The sequence below is a fragment of the Notechis scutatus genome, chromosome 16, assembly GCF_049901735.1.
Source record: "Notechis scutatus isolate UNSWTSFEM ecotype Mainland chromosome 16, rNotScu1.2, whole genome shotgun sequence".
Taxonomy (NCBI): Eukaryota; Metazoa; Chordata; class Lepidosauria; order Squamata; family Elapidae; genus Notechis; species Notechis scutatus.
The window spans coordinates 5,706,224-5,723,607 of record NC_142024.1 but is presented as its reverse complement, the minus strand read 5'-3'; the positions used below and the strand labels follow the sequence as shown (position 1 = coordinate 5,723,607).

Here is a 17,384-nt window from a genome sequence, read left to right as displayed (position 1 = left end):
TTTGCTTGTAAGGGCTCGCCTCCCCAACTTTCTTCTTAAACCAGGAACTTTGGGGATGAACTCAGACTTCGAATAGGAGGCTTTTTCCGCCACCATATCCCTTCTCTTCAACAAGCGATGCTTCTTTCAATAAATCCCCACTGATCCTTGTCTGGGACCAAAGCTTCGTAAATTATGCTCTCTGCCTGCTTGATCAAAGTTACTTTTCCCATCTCAAGAGGCAAGATTTTGCAGCCTCCCTTGCAGGCAAGCTGGCCCTGTCAGGTGAACAAACCAGGGTTTAGGGCTAACCACCATCTGGATGATGATCTTCCTCCTCTGCGTCTGATTCGATAACCCTCTTGCAAAAAACTTTGGGGTTTATGGCAAAGTAGGAAATTCAAAGGCAGCACGCAGCCCTATATCCAGAGGTGGTATTCAGCTGCCTGTCACACACACCCCTGGCCCAGCTGGTCATTAGGGCAGAGAACCAATTGTTAAATTATTTGAATCCCACCACTGCCTATATTGTTCTAGAAAGAACTATTTATTGTTAGTTAGCTGTTTCCTTTGGAACTCGCTGATCTTAGTTTGTTTGCTTTAAGACTCTGCTCACTAATCTCCTGTTTGCATTCCCATGCCACCTCATTTTTTATTTTTTTTTGTCTCTTAGCACAACATAGGAACTGCCTGTGAAAGTGCAGTGCTCCATAACCAGATTGCCTCCTATATAATTTCCCCATCCATCGCTGGGAATCGCAGTTCCTCTTGGAAGAAATTTAGGAAGCAGTCAGGTTGACAAAGGCTGAACTTGTACATTTATTATTTCTCAGCTTCTTTGCACGTCTTTCTCTTTCTTGATCGTCCTTATAGTTTCTACTGATGATTATTATTTTGTTCTGAAGTTAAATAGACGGAATACATTTCTTGATTTAAAAAAAAAAAAGAAAAGAAATCGCTAGCCACATCTTATGTTTTTCATAGCACTTCCTCCTATTCCTCCACATAACAACAGTGTTGTGAAGTAGATTGGGCCAAGAGGCAGTGATCGGGCCAAATTTATCAGAAATAACTTCAGAATGCCTTCCCTGGTTGATGGTGGGGCTAGAACTGGCGTCCCCCGACACCAATTCTCTGTTACGCTTTATAAACCATGTTTTCGTTTGGGGAAAAAAATGTGTTTGTAGAATAGCGATGAGGTTGTAGGTACCTGTCCATTGTTATTCCCACCAACCCCCATTCCACAAGGATGGGTTTCTTTATAGGCAGGAGACCACAAGGGGTCTTGTGATGTTTGTTAGCTTTAGTGGATTTCTCGAGATTTTGCAATCCCATAGTTGCAGATACAGATTGAGCTGGTAGGGACCTTGTAGGTCATCTAGTCCAACCCCTCACCCAAGCAGGAGACCCTACACCATTTCTGACAAATGACAGTCCAGTCTCTTCTTGAAAGCTTCCGGGGATGAAGCTCCCACAACTTCCGAAGGCAACTTCTGTTCCATTGGTTGATTGCTCTGCCAGCAAATTCCTCCTTATTTCCAGGTTGAATCTCTCCTTGTTCAGTTTCCATCCATTATTCCTTTCTGGCCTTCAGGTGCCTTGGAGAATAGCTTGACCCCTTCCTCCTCTCTGGGGCAGCCCCTCAAATCTTGGAAGACTGCTCTCCTGTCTCCCCTGGTCCTTCTCTTCCCTAGACCAGCCATGCTCGGTTCCTGCAACTGTTCTTCATAAATTTAGCCTCCAGTCCCCTCATCATCCTGGTTGCTCTTCTCTGCCCTCTTTCTAGAGTCTCAGCCTCTTTTTTAATAGTGTGATGACCAAAGTTGGATCTGGTGTTATTGTTTTGCCCCTCTGGTGATTGGGCTGCCAGAAAAAATAGTCCAGGCTTCTTCCCCTTCTGCGTTCATGTGAATGGCTTTTGAGGTCAAAAAGGTGCCAGGGTGCCTTTTGCTCTCTACTCCAAGTTCTGTAGTTAGGAGACTTTAGGAGGCTTCCTGGGGGTCCGTCCCCTCCCTTGAAGCCGTTGACCTGTGTGTGAAAGGGAAAACAAGGACCCAACTCTGTTTGCCTTACCTGAACTAGGTAATTTGGAAGGAAGGAAGGAAGGAAGGAAGGAAGGAAGGAAGGAAGGAAGGAAGGAAGGAAGGAAGGAAGGAAGGAAGGAAGGAAGGGAGTGGGAAGAGAAATGAAGGAAGGAGGGAAGAGGAAGGAAGGAGTAGGAAGAGGAAGGAAGGAAGGAGTAGGAAGGAAATGGATGAAGGAGGGAAGAGGAAGGAAGGAGTAGGAAGAGGAAGGAAGGAAGGGAAGGAAGGAGTAGGAAGAGAAATGAAGGAAGGAAGGAGAGGGAAGAGGAAGGAAGGAAGGAAGGAGCGGAAGGAAGGAAATGAAGGAAGGAAAGGAAGGAGAGAAATGAAGGAAGGAGGGGAAGAGAAAGGAAGGAGTAGGAAAAGGAAGGAAGGAAGCAGTAGGAAGAGGAAGGAAGGAGGAAGGAAGAGGAAGAAAGGAAGGGAGTGGGAAGAGGAAGGAAGGAATGAGTGGGAAGAGAAAGGAAGGAAGGAAGGGGGAGGGAGAAATGAAGGAAGGAAGGAAGGAATGGGAAGAGGAAAAGGAAGGAATGGGCAAGGAAGGAAGGAAGGAAGGAAGGAAGGGAAGGAAGGAAGGAAGGAAGGAAGGAAGGAAGGGAGTGGAATAATCTGGACCATATTATTTAGTTTCCCCCCTTTTTGTAACCCACCCCAAGAAACTTGGCTGATCCTCTTCCTCTCCGCAAACTCCTAGCATGGATGATGTTACCTAGTTGGGTCATGAAATCTCTCCAAGGAAATAACCAATCTCAGAGAGAACCAAGGACCTCAGAGTCGTCCTCCTCCTCCTCCTCCTCCTCCTCGAGAAGTGAACAGAGATGGGTGAGCAGAGCGATGTCCTTGGGAAACGGTGGGCCTGAGCAGGTCCCCCTCTGCCAAGGCGTATGCCTTGGCAAAGGCCCAACCCAGCTCTACCTGGGCACAGAGGACTGGTGCCAAGAGAAGCCCTGGGCCTTTGACAAGGAGAAGAGAGTTAGGAGTCTGCAAACGGATTTCAGCCTCGTGAAAAACTTCCTGGGTCTCTCTTTGCCTGGAATATAATTTCCCCGGAATAGCCAACACCCCAGAAGGTAGGCTGAAGATCCAAGCGGATCTCAACAGCCTTGAACACTGGGCCGTATCTAACCCAATTAAAAAGAAGGACTACGAGTGACATGATAGCCAGGTTGTTCCCATATTTGTCACAAAGCAGAGAGGGAGGGTCAAGCTATTCCCCAAAGCACCCGAAGGCAGGACAAGAAGCAACGGATGGGAACTAATCAAGGAGAGAAGCGACATGGAATGAAGGAGAAAATCCCTAATTTGTCTGGAACGTCATAGGGTCTTCTGCTTGAGGGGGGATGCACTGGATGACCTCCAAGGACCCTTCCAACGCTGTTAATTCTTTTCCTTTGCTTGGCTTCCCTACGTGTGATATACTCCCTGTTTTGCAAATGGTGGAAATCACAGGCTCTTCCTTCTCCTTTTTCCCCTGGCCACCTTTCCCCTCCCTAGGCTGGCAGCCTGCAGAGCCCCAATCCTAAGCATTTCGCCCCAGGCAAATAATTGCATCCCAGCCAGCTTCCCTCTCCTCTTCCTGCCTTGCCAGCTTTTCTTCCACGGTCTCCCCTCTGGCTTTTTGTAGCCCCCTTTCCCCCCACCCCTTTTTTTTTTTTTTTTTTACCCTGCCAGCTCAGGGCACCGGGGAGAACAATAACAACAACAACCCAAAAAAAAAAAAAATTCCTCTTTTTGCTGGGATTGCCAAAAAACCCTGCGTGTTCTACGACTCCCCAAACATCCCTTTATTTTTATTGTTCTGTTAATTACTGTTTAAACTTTAATAAGTCACTTTGTCAGGCAGGGGTGGCGGTAGCGGGGAGGGAAAAACGTGCGGCGTGGTTTCTTTGCAAACACTGGGCCCAGCGGTGGCTCTGGTGTAACATAACCCTCTCGACAATGTGGGAATGTTTAGACTGGAACAGAAAGTTGTTATTTTATTGACAGTTAAAGCAAAGAGGCTTAAGGGGGGGGGGGGGAAGCAGATAAAAGAAGAAAACCCATTTGATGGGAGAATGGCTCTCTTTCCTCCCCCCCTCCGGCATTTTCTTGCTGCGGGCATATTGTCGCTTGGCAAAAATTGGGTTTCTCTCATGTGCCTGGATTTCTCCTTTTGCTCCCCCATCCACACCATTCCTCCTGCCGTCCTGTTCATTTCAAGTTCTCATATCAGTCCAGAAGACAGGAAGGTGCCAATCTACCCGGCTTTCCGCTAGTCAGAAAGTAAGCCCTAGCTTGATTTTTTGCACGTGCACCCAATGTAAGCCCTCCCCCCAAAATAAGCCCTAATTAAGATCCAGCTCACTCCAGAGTGGATGGGTAAAAATGAAGCTAGAGGAAGGATGGGGGTGTGTGGAGCTGCCCTACTACTTACCTTTGGGCAGTTGTAGCCAGGCCTCGCATACCCTGACACCTGCCTTGCCGGCCCGTTTCTTCTGCAACTGGCAAGGCATTCCTGCAGGCCTCTGTTGCTGAGAACAAATCTCAGGATCGATCCTGAGCTCTCTTATCAGCTGCAGAGGCCTTCAGGAAAGCCTTGCCAACTGCAGAAGAAGAAGTTCCTGAAGGCCTCTGACAGCGAAAAGGAGGCCAGGGGGCGATGCGCGCAAGTGAGGTTAGTCAGTGGATGATATCCCCCGAAAATAAGACCTGGTGACTTTTTTGGTGGCCCAAAAATATAAGACAGGGTCTTATTTTGGGGGAAACACAGTAGGAAAACTGCTAATAGGCAAAAGATTCACTGGCAAAACCGAATTTTTCCACTGGGTCTGTGCTCCGATGGGCGCTGCCAACGGCCTCCCCTCCCAGTTCCCATCCTTTGCGAATTCCCGTTTGAATGGCCGTATCTTTTGTCCTTCCCTCGACGTCCCCATCATTTTCAAGCCAATAAGAACAGCGCAGGGAGTCCTCGACCGACGACCGCAATGGAGTCCAACGTTTATGTCGCTAGGCGAGACATTGGTTAAGCGAGTTTTGGCCCGTTTAACGGCCTTCCTTGCCGCGCTCGTTAAGTGAATCGCTGCAGAGTCACACAGTCGTTAAAGGAATCGGGCTCCGTGTGCTTGCGTATTGTAGAGGTTGGAGCTGAAGTAGATCCAGTGATGAAACTTTTACAATTTGTGAAGGCAACTTCTGTTCCATGGGTTGATTGTTCTCATGGTCCGGAAATTCCTTCTTATTTCCAGGTTGAATCTCTCCTTGGTCAGTTTCCATCCTTTATTATTCCTTATCTGGACTTCCGATGCTTTGGAGGATAGCTCGACCCCTTCCTCCTCTCTATTGCAACCCCTCAAATATTGGAAGGCTGCTCTCCTGTCTCCCCTGGTCCTTCTCTTCCCTAGACTAGCCAGGCCCTGTTCCTGCAACGGTTCATCGAATGTTTCAGCCTCCAGTCACTCTCTCTTGCTCTCCCTCTTTCTTTCTCTCCTTCCTTCCTTTTTCCTTCTCTCCTCTCTCCCTCTTTCTATCCCTTTTTGTTTTCTTTCACTCTGTCTCCTTCCTTCCTTCCTTCCTTCCTTCCTTCCTTCCTTCCTTCCTTCCTTCCTTCCTTCCTTCCTTCCTTCCTTCCTTCCTTCCTTCCTTCCTTCCTTCCTTCCTTCCTTCTTTCCTTTCTCTCCCTCTCCCTTCAAATATTGGAAGGCTGCTCTCCTGTCTCCCCTGGTCCTTCTCTTCCCTAGACTAGCCAGGCCCAGTTCCTGCAACTGTTTATCGTATGTTTTAGCCTGCAGTCCATCATGCTATTTTATGTCCTGGCACCACATGCATGATTTTCATCAGGATTCCAGCTTCGAGTTGAATGAGTTGAATGCTAACCCTTCAGGAGTCAGGCTGTCTTTTACAAATGACCTGGGTTCGAAGTTTGGGGTTCTCTTGTCCTACTTGCCCACCAAGACGCTTTGTGAAGCATCTGACCCTTCCATAGCAGGCAACTACGACTCCGTGTTGATAGCGGGAGTATTTTAAGACGAAAGACAAGTTGGAGAAGGGTTGGGATTGAAACCAACCAACCCAACAGCGGTTCCACTTTAGTGCCAAGCAGTTGGGGGTGGAGCCGTGGTGGCGCAGTGTTGAGAATGCGGCATTGCAGGCTAGCTCTGCCCGTTGCCAGCGGTTCGATCCTGACTGGCTCATGGTCGACTCAGCCTTCCGTCCTTCCAAGGTCGGTAAAATGAGGACCCAGATTGTTGGGGGCAAGAGGCTGACTCTGTAAAACCGCTTAGAGAGGGGGCTATTAAGCGGTATATAAGTCTAAGTGCTGTTGCAATTGCTAGTTATGCCAATTGCCTGAATTTTGATACCACGGTCATGGGAATTCTGCAAATCCGGCTTTCCCATCGATTTGCCTCATCAGAAGGTCGCAAAAGGGGACGATCATGTGACACCTCGCCCCTCCCGGGACATTGCAGCCGTCATAAATACAAGTCGGTTGCCAAGCCGGGACCCCCCCCCCCACGAGGGGAATGCTGCGATGGTCCCCAGTGTGCTAAGCCCTCGGTCCTAAGTGGTTGTTTCCCGTGCCGTTGTAACTTCAAACGGTCACTCCGTCAGCTGCCGTAAGTCGAGGACCATCCTGTTGGATGCAAAAAAAAAAAAAGGGATCCCCTCCTGCAGTTTTAATTTCTGGGGAATTTTTTGACCCGTGTCTCAATGGTGGGGCGTAGGCTGCCCTCCGATGCCCCGAGTTCTTGCGCCTGGCCTGGCTCCCGAAAAGGACTTTTGCATTTTCCGCCTGCCAGGCAGCTCCGGATGGTTTTTCCCTGGGCCTAAGGGCAGACCTCAGCAAGATGTCCTTCTCCCCCCACCCACCCCCAACCCCCTCCCATCCACCACAGACCTCCCCCCTCCCCGCTTGCACGAAGGGACAGATGGCATCTGTGGCCAGAGCGGCAGTGGGAATGCCCTCTGCTTTTCAATGAGGGCCTGTCCTCTTTGCAGCCCCTCGGGCGGCCGATCTCTCTGCAAAAAATGGATATTGACTGTTCTTTCTCTCTCACACACTCTCTCCATCTCTTTCTCTCTCTCTCTCTCTCTCTCTCTCTCTCTCTCTCCTCTCCTCTCTCTCTCTCTCTCTCTCTCTCTCTCTCTCTCTCTCTCTCTCCCTTCTCCTCCCCCTCTGTCTCTCTTCCTCCTCTCTTCTCTCTCTCTCCCCTTCTCTCTTCTCTCTCCTTCTCTCTTCTCTCCCTCTGTCTCTCTCTCCGTCTCTTCCTCCTCTCTTCTCTCTCTCTCTCCTTCTCTCTTCTGTCCCTCTGTCTCTCTCTCCCGTCTCTCTCTCTTCCTCCTCCTCTCTCTCCCCTTCTCTCTTCTCTCCCCCTCTCTCTCTTTTCTCTCTCCTCTTTCTCTTTTTTCTCTTTCTCTTTCTGCCTTTCTCTCTCTCTTTTCTTTCTCTCTTCCTTTCTTCTCTCTGCTTCAGTCTCCCTCCGTCTCTCTGTCTTTCTTTTTCTTCCTCTCTCTTTCTGTCTCTCTCTCTCACTTTTTCTGTCTTTTCTCTCTCTTTCTCTCTGTTTCTGCTTTTCTTTCTGTTTTTCTCTCTTTCTGTCTTTTTCTCTCTTTCTCTCTCTCTCTCTCTCACTCTTCCCCTCCCCCCCACCCTCTCCCTCTCAGCACTGGTTCCCTCCTCTGCCCACTACCAGGGTCTCTTTCCTCTCCCCCCTCATTTCGCCTTCCCTCCCTGTGGCCTAAGGAAGGGTCACTTTGGACACAGAGCTTTGCTCAAGGATAGAGCCCCCTCCCCTCCCCTCCCCTCCCTGCCCCTCCCTGGACAAAGGCAAGGAAGCAGAGTATTTAAACAAAAATTGCTGAGGTTTTATTTTCCCGTACCGCACGTTTCCCTAAATTGCCTTTGACTGCGTGCATCTCTAATGAAAGTTTATGCCCTTGTTAGAAGGACAACTAGGCCCGCTTCGGTTAGGGTGGGGTCTGTCTTACTGCCAGCTGCCCCCCCCTCACACACACACACACACACACACACACACACAGACGTTTGGAGACATGTGTGCTCTCTCCCTAGCGGATAAGTAGAGGCTATTATAAAATGGGGGCAGAGAGAGAGAGAGTTTGGGGGCAGTGGGGGGAGGGAGAGGAAAAATTCCATATTTATGTAAGTTGCTTTAAAAGGTTTTATCCTGTCGTAAAAGGGTGGGGGGGGCTGGGGGGGGGCAGGGGGAATTACTCTTGGAAATTGATCCTGTACCGCTCGTCCATCGGGCAGAAGGACGTTAGGATGCTAATGGCCATTTTGCTCCGGGGTGGCTTATTAAAAAATTTATACATAAATGCTTAAAATTGCATAAATTATTTAAAAAAAATCATAGTAAGCGATTTGCAAACGGCCCTTTTCCTTTTCCCCTCCCTCCCCCCCCCCCCGGTCTTTTCCCCTGCCTTTTTTTTTTACCTTTTTACCTTCCCTGGATTTTTATTTGTCTGGACTGAGTTTGATTTCCTCCCCTCCACCTGCTTTTAAGACTCCCCACGTCCCACAACCTGGTTTGTCTGAAATGGGTGATGTCAGGATGCCAAAATAAAAATAAATGAAGACCCCCGCCTAAAGTGGTCCCTTTGCAAAGCCAGAAGTTGGGATGGATGGGAGGAAGGAAGGCAGAAAAGAAGGGAAGGAAGGAAGGAAGGAAGGAAGGAAGGAAGGAAGGAAGGAAGGAAGGAAAGGAAAGAAGGAAAGAAAGAAAGAAGAAAGAAAGAAGAAAGAAAGAAAGAAAGAAAGAAAGAAAGAAAGAAAGAAAGAAAGAAAGAAAGAAAGAAAGAAAGAAAGAAAGAAAAAAGAAAGAAAGAAAGAAAGAAAGAAAGAAAGAAAGAAAGAAAGAAAGAAAGAAAGAAAGAAAGAAAGAAAGAAAGAAAGAAAAGGAAGGAAGGAAAAAGGAAAAGGAGGAAGGAAGGAAGGAAGGAAGGAGGAAAGGAAGGAAGGAAGAAAAGAAAGAAGGAAAGGAAAGGAAGAAAGGAAATAAGGAAAGAGAAAGGAAAGGAAGGAAGGAAAGAGAAGGAAAGGAAGGAAGGAAAGAAAGAAGTAAAGGAAGGAAAGAAGGAAAGAAGGAAAGGAAGGAATGAGGGAAGGAAGAAGAAGGAAGGAAGGAAAGAAGGAAAGGAAGGAAGGAAAAAAGGAAAGGAAGGAAAGAAGGAAGAGAAAGGAAAGGAAGGAAGGAAAGAAAGGAAGGAAGGAAAGAAGGAAAGGAATGAAGGAAGGAAGAAAGAAAAGGAAGGAAAAGAAAGAAAAGGAAGGAAGGAAAAAGGAAAGGAAGGAAGGAAAGAAGGAAAGAGAAAGGAAAGGAAGGAAGAAAAGGAAGAAAGGAAGGAAGGAAAGAAGGAAAAAAGGAAAGGAATGAAGGAAGGAGGAAGGAAGGAAGAAAGAAAAGGAAGGAAAAGAAAGGGAAGAAAGAAAAGGAAGAAAGAAGGAAAGAGAGGGAAGGAAGGAAGGAGAGAAGGAGGGGGGGGGGAAGGAAGAAGTTCCCGCGTTTGGGCCGAGGGTCCCTCTCCCCGTGTGGAATGTCACCCACTCATCCTGGAGACGGTAGTGGGGAGGTTTATGATGGTTTCCCATTGATTTGTTTCCTTCACGCAGCTGCCGACCTCTATTGAGGGACAAACATAATCAGCGCTGACGCAAATTAGATGGTTATTCGTTTTGAAAATTGACAGAAAAACAATAAAAAAGATGAAATGCTCCCAAATCAATAGATATAATGAAATTCAAATAATCCGAGAGATGAGGTCTCCATGGCAACTGATAATGTGGAAAAGAAAACAATTTAATAAAGGACAGACACACTTTGAAAACAGATTGGGCCAAGGGAAGGTGGGGGGAGGCGCGGGGAGGGGGTGGGGGCCAGAGAGAGAGGGAGCTGGGGCAGTGGGGGGGGGCTCAGGCAGAGGGAGGGGGCCGCGGTCCGTGGTGGCAGCCTTCGTGTGGGGTGGGCTGGCCCCGCCGTTTCTCCGGTTGGTTAGCGGTGCCGTCGTGAAGGATCGCTGTCCACCCCAAGGACGCCTGGCATAATTAAGAGAGGCTTTCGGTCCAGAAAGTGCAGATTCAGGTTTTAATACACAAAATTATTTCAGGAGCACTGAATCGGAAAGTCGTTTGTTATGACCTTCCTGAGAGGCCTGGAGCAGGGCATGTTGGAGGCGCGGCAGCGGCTGGGCCTGCTGAGTTATGGCATATTTGTGTTTTTATAGTGCGGAGGGGAGGAGGAGGAGGAGGGGGGAGAAGGTTAAACAGTATTTACAGCTCACTTGTTTTCAGAAAGGAAAGAGAAATAGAGTTCATGAGGAGAGGAGAGAGAGAGTGAGATAGTGAGAGAGAGAGAGAGAGAGAGAAAGAGAGAGAATCAGTGAGAGAGAGAGAGAGAGAAACAGTGAGAGAGAAAGAGTGAGAGAAAGAGAGAGTGAGAAAGAGAGAGAGGAAGAGAATGAAAGAGAGAGAAAGAGAATGAGAAAGAGAGTTAGTGAGAGAAAGAGAGTGAGAAAGAAAGAGAGAGAAAGTGTGTAAGAGAGAGAGTGAGAGAAAGAGAGAGAGAGAAAGAGAATGAGAAAGAGAGAAAGAGAGAGAAAGTGAGAGTGAGAAAGAGAGAGAGAGAAAGTGTGTGAGAGAGAGAGAGAGAGAGAGAGAGAGAGAGAGAGAGAAGGAGAGAGATTGAGAAAGAGGGAGAGAAAGAGAGATTGAGAAAGAGAGAGAGAAAAAGAGAGTAAGAATGAGAAAGAGAGAGAGAAAGAGTGAGAAAGAGAGAGAAAGAGAGAGTGAGAAAGAGTGTGAGAGAGAAAGAGAGAGAAAGAGAGTGGGAGTCCCCTGCACCAATGCACCCTGCTGGGATGGACACCCCCAAAAGGACTTTAGGGCTCTTCGGACAGTGAAGAGTGAAGGCGGGGGGAAAAAGCATTGTGTCCAAGATGGGGCAGAAGGCTCTTCTGCTGGACCTCTGGAGAGCCCATCGCCCTTTGGGCTGAGATTTCTGCCGAACGCCTCGTATACTTAGATGAACAAACATGCAATGGGGGAATGAGATGGGCGCGTGCCCGCTGGGCATGGAGACACCCATTTATTAAGGCAGCCAGAGAGGCCTTCCTGGAGGATTAGAATCAGATCCAAGTCCCCATCTCCCCCTTTTTAAATCCGCCTAAGCTATCCTCCCTCTTTTCCTTTCGTGTCTCTTGCTTGTTTGCAAACATTTTTATACCACTCAGCTCCCAAGACTCCGGCTGCTTTAGAGAATTAAAGACCAAGAAGTAGAACCGTTTGTTCCATGTCGAGAAACTGGCCTCTTTAGAGAACTCCTGAAAGAGTTTGATTTCAGTTTTTGCCTCTATATGGTCTTCGACAATCTCTCTCTCTCTCTCTCTTCTCTCTCTCTCTCTCTCTCCGCTTCTCCCTCCTCCTCCTTTGCATTTGTAATACAGAATATTAATACTGCCTTGGCCCGAATGAAATAGCTAATGTTATATGAATGCTAAGTATTGTAATTCTCTGCCTGCTGCCATTAAAGTGGGCCAGGAAACTATCCCAACCTCTTTCTAAAAACGTCAGCAAAGGCTACAGTTTTCCCTAAATTCTGCAGGTTCCCTTCAGCTCTTTTCCCCTTGCGTTGCTGCATTTGAGGCTGTCATGGGTGATAGGGACCCTTATTTTCGTACTCGGTTTGCTCGGACATAGTGGCCGGCCTCCCACCTCACATCCCTGGTCTCGAACCAGGGATGGGGTCTGTCCATCCCACTCCCCTCTTTGTCACCCCTCTTCCTAGCCTTGTAAAACAGGGCGAGATTGACAGCCTGGGTGGTGCAGGAGATGTTAACACTTCTGCCTGTTTTTTTATGGAGTTACTTGGTAAACATTTTAACTTAGTAAACATTTTAACACAAACGATGAAAAAACAAAAATACCCAAAGGATGAGAGCAATAACCCAGCAGGCAGGGTGAAAAGATTGTGAAAAGGTTCAACCTAAGCATAGTACATAAAATTATGTATTGCAATGTCCTACCCATCAATGACTACTTCAGCTTCAACCTCAACAATACATGAACACACAAATAGATGCAAACTCAAAGTAAACCGCTCCAAACTCAGTTGCAGGAAATACGACTTCAGCAACAGAGCGGTCAACGCCTGGAACTCACTACCTGACTCTGTGGTTTCTTCCTCAAACCCCCAAAACTTTAACCTTACACTGTCTACTGTTGACCTCACCCCATTCCTAAGAGGTCTGTAAGGGGCGTGCATAAGCGCACCAACGTGCCTGCCGTCCCTGTCTTGATGTTCCCTTTTATTCGTCTCTATTTCATGTATTAATAATCATGTTGATACTTATATATATTATACTTATATATATATATTAACATATATATATATATATATATATATATATATATATATATATATATATATATATATATATATATATATATATATATATATGTATGTGTTAACTTGTTGGTATTTTCCCGTCATTGTAGTTCTTTTAAAGTTAGCAGCGTTTCAGCAGAATCTCATCTGCCATCATCAGGCTTCAGTATTGATGGCAGATGAGATTCTGGAAACTGCACAACTTTAAAAAGAACTACAATGACGTGAAAATACCCAACAGCCAACACCATACATGTAAGTACCAGAAAACTTAAGAAAACATATATATATATATATATATATATATATATATATATATATATATATATATATATATATATATATATATTGATACTTATATATATATATTAACAAATGCATGCTTGACAGAATAAATAAATAATAAATAAAATAAAATAAATCCAGATCAGGGATAATGTTAGGCCTTACTTTTATTTTTCTTCTTCTTTTTTTTCCTCCTTCCTTCCAAATGAAATTCAAATACAGGGATATAAGAGTAGTAATGTCACCTCTGTTGGCAACTGGCAGGCAAATCCTAGAAATTTTCCTCACACAAAATCAGTCCCGAGAGCCCGTATGCGGTTGCTTAATGATTTAACGCAGGGTGGGAGAGTGACATTTTGCAGTGGTGTGCAGGAGGATGCTCCTGCCCTGGAGTTACGCTCAGGTAGCAATTGGAAAGACTAGATTATTGGGGCGAAAAAAAGGTTAGGAAGGCATCCAGCTCTGTCCCCCTCTGTCAAAACTTCTAGCCTTGCCTCTTAGATGTGAATAGAAGCTTCTGTGGGCCTCTTTAGGATTTCCTCCTGGCTAAACACCTGCGGAGACAGCGCTAAAAAACCATCACGGAGGACATGGAGATGTGGTGGCGAACGGGATGATGATGAAGGCCCCCCCATGCTTCTCCCTGCCTCCAAAGGAGCCTTTTTAATAGGATGTGGGATGTTGGCTGCTTGACGGGAAAGGATGTACCAGGTCTATATTCTCTATTACGGCTTCTTTTAGACAGGGATGGCTTCGACGTGATTTGTAATATTTTGTAACGACGCGAGAACCTCAACAAAGCCCTTAGGGGACCGCGTTGGAGGGATTAAAATTAAAGAATGCATTCCATTCTTAAATTGGATCCACCGGAATAGGATGGGTGAAGCTTGATCTAAAGTCTGCAAAGCTCCCAGCTTCACCTCTTACCCCACCCACCCCAAAGCAATACCAAAGTGTTCCCAGTGGTTTTTGTGACACCTCCCCACCAAAAAAATTACATGATAGATTAATCGATGGATGAATGAGTTAATAGAGCAAATGAAGGCTGATCCAAGTTGGTTGGTTGGTTTGTTGTCGTTTGCCTTGGTTGCGGGAGTTCAGACATCTTGACTTGAAAATACTTTTTTTACGCACTCTGGAAATGCCTCCGTTTACCCAAACACTCCGTTTCTCGCAGCCTTGTGGTTTTCGAAAGCTTTGCTTCGCTTCTCGAGCATATGAGATGCTATATTGCCACTGTTGCTCCTCCACCTGTCCACTCATCCCCTTAAACCAGAAGCTGGGAGGAAAAAGCAGATTGCTAAGAAGCTGCTAAGCCATCTCTGCCCCACTCGCCCCACTGATCTTTGCACAGTGGCCGCTACGAGCCCATTGTAGCCCCCACCCCAAAAAATGGGGAAACGTTTTCCAGGAGGTGCTTCCACTCAGCTGGTGGTCTCACTCTACTCTCTCCCACTCTCTAGTTTAGTTTAGTTTACTTTATTGTCATTGCACCTTGTATAATGAAATTAAATACCATCTTCAGTGTACATTGTGACTGAAAATAAAACACAAACACACATCCTTCTCATTCTATACATTGAATTGAAAACCCCTGATATTGCATTAATATTGCACTAGGCAGTAGAATTCATCAGAACTATTGCCCTGGGATAGAAGCTGTTTTTCAGCCTATTTGTCCTTGCTTTTATTATCCTGTACCGTCTGCCAGATGGTAATATTTAAAAAAAAGGTGGGGTTCCCAGGATGAGTTGGATCTTTGAGAATATTTTGAACTTTCCTAAAGCAGCGGGAGCTCTAAAGCTCTTCCAAAGAGGGGAGAGGGCAACCAAAGATCCTCTGGGCAATGACGTTCACCCTCTGGAGTGCTTTCCTATCTGCCACTGTGCAATTGGCAAACCATACAGAGATGCAATAAGTTAAGATACTCTCTATGGTGCAGCGGTAGAAGGTCACCAGCAGTTTTTCATTCCGTTGTTGTTTCCTGAGAAGTCTCAGGTAGTAGAATAGAAATAGAATAGAATAGTAGAGTAGAATAGAGTAGAGTAGAGTAGAGTAGAGTAGAGTATTAGAATAGAATAGAATAGAATAGAATAGAATAGAATAAATAGAATGGAGAGGAGGGGTGAAGAATAGAATAGAATAGAATAGAATAGAATTGAATAGAATTGAATTGAATTGAATTCTTTTATTGGCCAAGTGTGATTGGACATACAGGGAATCTCTCTTGGTGCAAACGCTCTCAGTGTGCCTAAAAGAAAAGATACATTCATCAAGAGTCAAGAATCAAAAATCAAGAATTAGTATAATCTCTGCTGGGCCCTTTTGACCAGGGCTGCAATGTGAGCACCCCCAGCTTAAAGCCCCAGCAGCCGCTTGCCCTCCAAAGTTGCCCACTCCACGATCTCACTTGATCTCCCGAGACTTCGAGAATCCACTCCTGGGTGAGATTCTGCCCTGCATACCTTTGGTCCAGCTAGCCTCTCGCTACCGTCCAGCCTGCCATTTTCTCCCTTGGCCGGCTGATAGATGGCATAAATTAGGCCTCTGAAGGGGGAACGCTGCATCCTTAAGAAGAAATATGTCCTCGTTTTTCTTAAACACCGTTTGCACTGAGTGAAATGTTTCGAAGGGACGCTGAGGGATAACTTTATTTCTTACGAGGGAGCTGAGAGCCGCTGGGTTAAGATCATAAAACACGGGGAGGAAGGAAAGCTGGCAGGCTTTTGGTGCACGAGGGGGAGGGGTAAAAACAAGCAAACATTATTCTTCCCGGGAGAAGCTCTCCCCACGCAGGGGCTTGGTGGCTACTAGCGGGATGCTGTGGGGCTCCAGCTCCCAAGAAGGTGGAGGCACCGCAGGTTGAGTCCAGAGGTGAAGCTGATAACAAGGGCAGAGGTGAGAAAGAATCATGGGATGCCACTAAAGCGCTCTCTTGGGGTCGTGCCTTGTGACCCAGAGCCATCTCAAACCAAGGGGGAGCACGCAGCGGCTTTCCCCTGTCTCTCACCTTAGAGAGTCCGTTGCTTCTCAACCGGCTCATGATTTAATTAGGGCAATCGCCGGAACCCTGACAGCAACTTCAAGACGCATGGACTTCCAACTCCCAGAATCCCCCCCTGCCCAGTCAGCATGGACTTCAACGGGAAGCCCACTTCCGTTCTTGTTTCTTCCTCTTCGTGCCGTCGCAAGGTTCAACTTGCAAAGGTGGCCCACTTTAGTTGAACACGGCCTGTTGCAGTCACCTGGTCGTCGTCGTGCCATCGGGTCTGGGTGGGGCAGGTGAGGTGGGGTGGCAAGCACATCTCTGGGACTGGGAAGCCCTGCCTGCCCCCCACCTGTTGAGGAAGCCTTGGATTGTCTCCAGTGGGGAATTCTGAATTATGTCTATGTCAATACTCCTAGCCGTCGCTCTGTCCTTGGATGGATTTTGTCACTGTTCATTTATTTATCCCTGGTCAGCACGGATGGCGGTTCCCTTTCCCCCTTTTAAAAAAAAATCAAATCAAACATTTATTGTCAATGCACGACATGCGTACAATGAAATCGAAAGCTTTAAAAAACCCTCACCGTTGTTTTTATGACGTCAGCTGGACTGAGAGATAATGACGTTCGGCTGAAACCTTGGCCAAAGAGTGGTCTGAATTTGGAACAGTTCTTGATTGCTACCCCAGCTGGTTTATCCGTGAACTGCCTATCACCCCCAAGTCTTGAACCGATTATTTTTGCCAACTTGTACGTTAAGATCAGCCGGGGAGTTCCTGCCTATGGCATGGGCTGGAATAGATATTTCTCCCTAGATGTAGATGCTCTTCTCCGTGTTGTTTTTCTTTCAGGAAATCTCAGGAAGGAGGCTTTCGTTATTTCACATTTCAGCATTAACTTTGTTTTATTTTTGTATTTATTGTTTTTAAGTGTGGTGGATTTATCGCGATGGTTTTATTTAAGCCTCTTCTTAAGGGCTGTTCTCTTGGAAAGTGCTTTGAGCTCCTGGGGGGACGATGAGTGAGATAGAAATAATATTGAGAGTTGGTTGTGCCTCTCCTGGTGACCATTTGGCATTATTTTGCACTGTTTATTTTTCATGATACCGTCATTTTCTCTGCACTAAAACGCCACCCTTAGCAGCACATTACAGATTGGAGAAGCTCCATTAGATTTTCTCAGGAAGGTTTCAGGCTTACGAAAGAGTCTCCGTGCATACGGTGGACTGGATCAGTGGTGGTATTCTACCGGTTCCGCCCGGTTTGGGCGAACTGGTAGTAAAAAATGTTACCAGTCGGCCAAACCGGTAGTTAAAAAAACAGCTACCGGTTCGGACTGGTATTTCTTTCTTTCCCCCCCCTCCCAACGATCAGCTGTTCTGACAATCAGCTGTTCTGACAACCCCCTGGCTGTCTTACTGCTTCGCCCAGGAGATTTTCCTGAAGGCCAAGAGGGGGAGGATGTGGAAGAGGAGGAGGAGGAGGAGGAGGAGGAGAAGGAGAAGAAGAAGAAGAAGAAGAAGAAGAAGAAGAAGAAGAAGAAGAAGAAGAAGAAGAAGAAGAAGAAGAAGAAGAAGAACCCACCCAGTCACATGACCACGCCCACCTAGCCATGCCTACACAACTGGTAGTAAAAATATTTGCATCCCACCCTTGGACTGGATCCTGGATAGGTG

At 46.7% G+C, this 17,384-nt stretch overlaps 1 protein-coding gene across 15 annotated transcripts in view; it reads left to right on the top strand.

The window, feature by feature from the left end:
- Positions 1-17,384, top strand: part of CASZ1 (castor zinc finger 1) — a 275,840-nt gene that overhangs the window by 189,173 nt on the left and 69,283 nt on the right. The gene's annotated exons all lie outside the window — the stretch shown is intronic.